The 7,500-nt window shown below is 33.9% G+C and overlaps 1 protein-coding gene across 2 annotated transcripts in view; it reads right to left on the bottom strand.

Moving 5' to 3' along the window:
• The window catches only part of LOC143285231 (CD151 antigen-like), a 118,327-nt gene that overhangs the window by 109,222 nt on the left and 1,605 nt on the right, over window positions 1-7,500 (bottom strand). The gene's annotated exons all lie outside the window — the stretch shown is intronic.

The raw sequence follows: 7,500 nt of genomic DNA, 5'->3' as shown, positions 1-7,500 counted from the left end.
GACAACAGATAGACACTATAGACATATTTCATAGGATGATACAGACAACAGATAGACACTATAGACATATTTCATAGGATGATACAGACACAGACAACATAGACACTATAGACATATTTCATATGATGATACAGACACAGACAACAGATAGACACTATAGACATATTTCATATGATGATACAGACACAGACAACAGATAGACACTATAGACATATTTCATATGATGGTACAGACAACAGATAGACACTATAGACATATTTCATAGGATGATACAGACACAGACAACATAGACACTATAGACATATTTCATATGATGATACAGACACAGACAACAGATAGACACTGTAGACATATTTCATAGGATGGTACAGACACAGACAACAGATAGACACTATAGACATATTTCATAGGATGATACAGACAACAGATAGACACTATAGACATATTTCATAGGATGATACAGACACAGACAACAGATAGACACTATAGACATATTTCGTAGGATGATACAGACAACAGATAGACACTATAGACATATTTCAGAGGATGATACAGACACAGACAACAGATAGACACTATAGACATATTTCATAGGATGATACAGACACAGACAACAGATAGACACTATAGACATATTTCATAGGATGATACAGACACAGACAACAGATAGACACTATAGACATATTTCCTAGGATGATACAGACAACAGATAGACACTATAGACATATTTCATAGGATGACACAGACACAGACAACAGATAGACACTATAGACATATTTCATAGGATGATACAGACACAGACAACAGATAGACACTATAGACATATTTCAGAGGATGATACAGACACAGACAACAGATAGACACTATAGACATATTTCAGAGGATGATACAGACAACAGATAGACACTATAGACATATTTCCTATGATGATACAGACACAGACAACAGATAGACACTATAGACATATTTCCTATGATGATACAGACACAGACAACAGATAGACACTATAGACATATTTCATATGATGATACAGACACAGACAACAGATAGACACTATAGACATATTTCATAGGATGATACAGACACAGACAACAGATAGACACTATAGACATTTTTCATATGATGATACAGACAACAGATAGACACTATAGACATATTTCATAGGATGACACAGACAACAGATAGACACTATAGACATTTTTCATAGGATGATACAGACAACAGATAGACACTATAGACATTTTTCAGAGGATGACACAGACAACAGACAACAGATAGACACTATAGACATTTTTCAGAGGATGATACAGACAACAGATAGACACTATAGACATTTTTCATATGATGATACAGACAACAGATAGACACTGTAGACATTTTTCATATGATGATACAGACACAGACAACAGATAGACACTATAGACATTTTTCATATGATGATACAGACAACAGATAGACACTGTAGACATTTTTCATATGATGATACAGACAACAGATAGACACTATAGACATATTTCATATGATGATACAGACAACAGATAGACACTATAGACATTTTTCATATGATGATACAGACAACAGATAGACACTGTAGACATTTTTCATATGATGATACAGACACAGACAACAGATAGACACTATAGACATATTTCATAGGATGATACAGACAACAGATAGACACTATAGACATTTTTCAGAGGATGATACAGACACAGACAACAGATAGACACTATAGACATTTTTCATATGATGATACAGACAACAGATAGACACTATAGACATATTTCATAGGATGATACAGACACAGACAACAGATAGACACTATAGACATATTTCATATGATGATACAGACAACAGATAGACACTATAGACATATTTCATAGGATGATACAGACAACAGATAGACACTATAGACATATTTCATATGATGATACAGACAACAGATAGACACTATAGACATATTTCATAGGATGATACAGACAACAGATAGACACTATAGACATTTTTCATATGATGATACAGACAACAGATAGACACTGTAGACATTTTTCATATGATGATACAGACACAGACAACAGATAGACACTATAGACATATTTCATAGGATGATACAGACACAGACAACAGATAGACACTATAGACATATTTCATATGATGATACAGACAACAGAGAGACACTATAGACATATTTCATATGATGACACAGACAACAGATAGACACTATAGACATATTTCATATGATGACACAGACAACAGATAGACACTATAGACATATTTCATAGGATGATACAGACAACAGATAGACACTATAGACATATTTCATAGGATGATACAGACACAGACAACAGAGAGACACTATAGACATATTTCATAGGATGATACAGACACAGACAACAGATAGACACTATAGACATATTTCATAGGATGATACAGACACAGACAACAGATAGACACTATAGACATATTTCATAGGATGATACAGACAACAGATAGACACTATAGACATATTTCAGAGGATGATACAGACAACAGATAGACACTATAGACATATTTCATAGGATGATACAGACACAGACAACAGATAGACACTATAGACATATTTCATAGGATGATACAGACACAGACAACAGATAGACACTATAGACATATTTCAGAGGATGATACAGACACAGACAACAGATAGACACTATAGACATATTTCAGAGGATGATACAGACAACAGATAGACACTATAGACATATTTCAGAGGATGATACAGACAACAGATAGACACTATAGACATATTTCATAGGATGATACAGACACAGACAACAGATAGACACTATAGACATATTTCATAGGATGATACAGACACAGACAACAGATAGACACTATAGACATATTTCATAGGATGATACAGACACAGACAACAGATAGACACTATAGACATATTTCATATGATGATACAGACAACAGATAGACACTATAGACATATTTCAGAGGATGATACAGACAACAGATAGACACTATAGACATATTTCATAGGATGACACAGACACAGACAACAGATAGACACTATAGACATATTTCATAGGATGATACAGACACAGACAACAGATAGACACTATAGACATATTTCAGAGGATGATACAGACACAGACAACAGATAGACACTATAGACATATTTCATATGATGATACAGACACAGACAACAGATAGACACTATAGACATATTTCATATGATGATACAGACACAGACAACAGATAGACACTATAGACATATTTCATAGGATGATACAGACAACAGATAGACACTATAGACATATTTCATAGGATGATACAGACAACAGACAACAGATAGACACTATAGACATATTTCATAGGATGATACAGACAACAGACAACAGATAGACACTATAGACATATTTCATAGGATGATACAGACACAGACAACAGATAGACACTATAGACATATTTCATAGGATGATACAGACAACAGATAGACACTATAGACATATTTCATAGGATGATACAGACAACAGATAGACACTATAGACATATTTCATAGGATGATACAGACACAGACAAGAGATAGACAGTATAGACATATTTCATAGGATGATACAGACAACAGATAGACACTATAGACATATTTCAGAGGATGATACAGACAACAGATAGACACTATAGACATATTTCAGAGGATGATACAGACAACAGATAGACACTATAGACATATTTCAGAGGATGATACAGACAACAGATAGACACTATAGACATATTTCATAGGATGATACAGACACAGACAACAGATAGACACTATAGACATATTTCATAGGATGATACAGACACAGACAACAGATAGACACTATAGACATATTTCATAGGATGACACAGACAACAGACAACAGATAGACACTATAGACATATTTCATAGGATGATACAGACACAGATAGACACTATAGACATATTTCATAGGATGATACAGACACAGACAACAGATAGACACTATAGACATATTTCATATGACGATACAGACACAGACAACAGATAGACACTATAGACATATTTCATAGGATGATACACAGACAACAGATAGACACTATAGACATATTTCATAGGATGATACAGACAACAGATAGACACTATAGACATATTTCATAGGATGATACAGACAACAGATAGACACTATAGACATATTTCATATGATGATACAGACACAGACAACAGATAGACACTATAGACATATTTCATAGGATGATACAGACACAGACAACAGATAGACACTATAGACATATTTCATAGGATGGTACAGACACAGACAACAGATAGACACTATAGACATATTTCATAGGATGATACAGACAACAGATAGACACTATAGACATATTTCATAGGATGATACAGACACAGACAACAGATAGACACTATAGACATATTTCATAGGATGATACAGACAACAGATAGACACTATAGACATATTTCAGAGGATGATACAGACACAGACAACAGATAGACACTATAGACATATTTCATAGGATGATACAGACACAGACAACAGATAGACACTATAGACATATTTCATAGGATGATACAGACACAGACAACAGATAGACACTATAGACATATTTCCTAGGATGATACAGACAACAGATAGACACTATAGACATATTTCATAGGATGACACAGACACAGACAACAGATAGACACTATAGACATATTTCATAGGATGATACAGACACAGACAACAGATAGACACTATAGACATATTTCAGAGGATGATACAGACACAGACAACAGATAGACACTATAGACATATTTCAGAGGATGATACAGACAACAGATAGACACTATAGACATATTTCCTATGATGATACAGACACAGACAACAGATAGACACTATAGACATATTTCCTATGATGATACAGACACAGACAACAGATAGACACTATAGACATATTTCATATGATGATACAGACACAGACAACAGATAGACACTATAGACATATTTCATAGGATGATACAGACACAGACAACAGATAGACACTATAGACATTTTTCATATGATGATACAGACAACAGATAGACACTATAGACATATTTCATAGGATGACACAGACAACAGATAGACACTATAGACATTTTTCATAGGATGATACAGACAACAGATAGACACTATAGACATTTTTCAGAGGATGACACAGACAACAGACAACAGATAGACACTATAGACATTTTTCATATGATGATACAGACAACAGATAGACACTATAGACATTTTTCATATGATGATACAGACAACAGATAGACACTGTAGACATTTTTCATATGATGATACAGACACAGACAACAGATAGACACTATAGACATTTTTCATATGATGATACAGACAACAGATAGACACTGTAGACATTTTTCATATGATGATACAGACAACAGATAGACACTATAGACATATTTCATATGATGATACAGACAACAGATAGACACTATAGACATTTTTCATATGATGATACAGACAACAGATAGACACTGTAGACATTTTTCATATGATGATACAGACACAGACAACAGATAGACACTATAGACATATTTCATAGGATGATACAGACAACAGATAGACACTATAGACATTTTTCAGAGGATGATACAGACACAGACAACAGATAGACACTATAGACATTTTTCATATGATGATACAGACAACAGATAGACACTATAGACATATTTCATAGGATGATACAGACACAGACAACAGATAGACACTATAGACATATTTCATATGATGATACAGACAACAGATAGACACTATAGACATATTTCATAGGATGATACAGACAACAGATAGACACTATAGACATATTTCATATGATGATACAGACAACAGATAGACACTATAGACATTTTTCATATGATGATGCAGACACAGACAACAGATAGACACTATAGACATATTTCATAGGATGATACAGACACAGACAACAGATAGACACTATAGACATATTTCATATGATGATACAGACACAGACAACAGAGAGACACTATAGACATATTTCATATGATGACACAGACAACAGATAGACACTATAGACATATTTCATATGATGACACAGACAACAGATAGACACTATAGACATATTTCATAGGATGACACAGACACAGACAACAGATAGACACTATAGACATATTTCATAGGATGATACAGACACAGACAACAGATAGACACTATAGACATATTTCATAGGATGATACAGACACAGACAACAGATAGACACTATAGACATATTTCATATGATGATACAGACACAGACAACAGATAGACACTATAGACATATTTCAGAGGATGATACAGACACAGACAACAGATAGACACTATAGACATATTTCACAGGATGATACAGACAACAGATAGACACTATAGACATATTTCAGAGGATGATACAGACAACAGATAGACACTATAGACATATTTCATAGGATGATACAGACACAGACAACAGATAGACACTATAGACATATTTCATAGGATGATACAGACACAGACAACAGATAGACACTATAGACATATTTCATAGGATGATACAGACACAGACAACAGATAGACACTATAGACATATTTCATATGATGATACAGACAACAGATAGACACTATAGACATATTTCAGAGGATGATACAGACAACAGATAGACACTATAGACATATTTCATAGGATGACACAGACACAGACAACAGATAGACACTATAGACATATTTCATAGGATGATACAGACACAGACAACAGATAGACACTATAGACATATTTCAGAGGATGATACAGACACAGACAACAGATAGACACTATAGACATATTTCATATGATGATACAGACACAGACAACAGATAGACACTATAGACATATTTCATATGATGATACAGACACAGACAACAGATAGACACTATAGACATATTTCATATGATGATACAGACAACAGATAGACACTATAGACATATTTCATAGGATGATACAGACAACAGACAACAGATAGACACTATAGACATATTTCATAGGATGATACAGACAACAGATAGACACTATAGACATATTTCATAGGATGATACAGACAACAGATAGACACTATAGACATATTTCATAGGATGATACAGACAACAGATAGACACTATAGACATATTTCATAGGATGATACAGACAACAGATAGACACTATAGACATATTTCATAGGATGACACAGACAACAGATAGACACTATAGACATATTTCATAGGATGATACAGACACAGACAACAGATAGACACTATAGACATATTTCATAGGATGATACAGACACAGACAACAGATAGACACTATAGACATATTTCATAGGATGATACAGACACAGACAACAGATAGACACTATAGACATATTTCATAGGATGATACAGACAACAGATAGACACTATAGACATATTTCATAGGATGATACAGACAACAGATAGACACTATAGACATATTTCATAGGATGATACAGACACAGACAAGAGA

Source organism: Babylonia areolata, chromosome 8, assembly GCF_041734735.1.
Source record: "Babylonia areolata isolate BAREFJ2019XMU chromosome 8, ASM4173473v1, whole genome shotgun sequence".
NCBI lineage: Eukaryota > Metazoa > Mollusca > Gastropoda > Neogastropoda > Buccinidae > Babylonia > Babylonia areolata.
The sequence above is the reverse complement of the archived record's forward strand: the minus strand, read 5'-3'. Positions and strand labels throughout refer to the sequence as shown.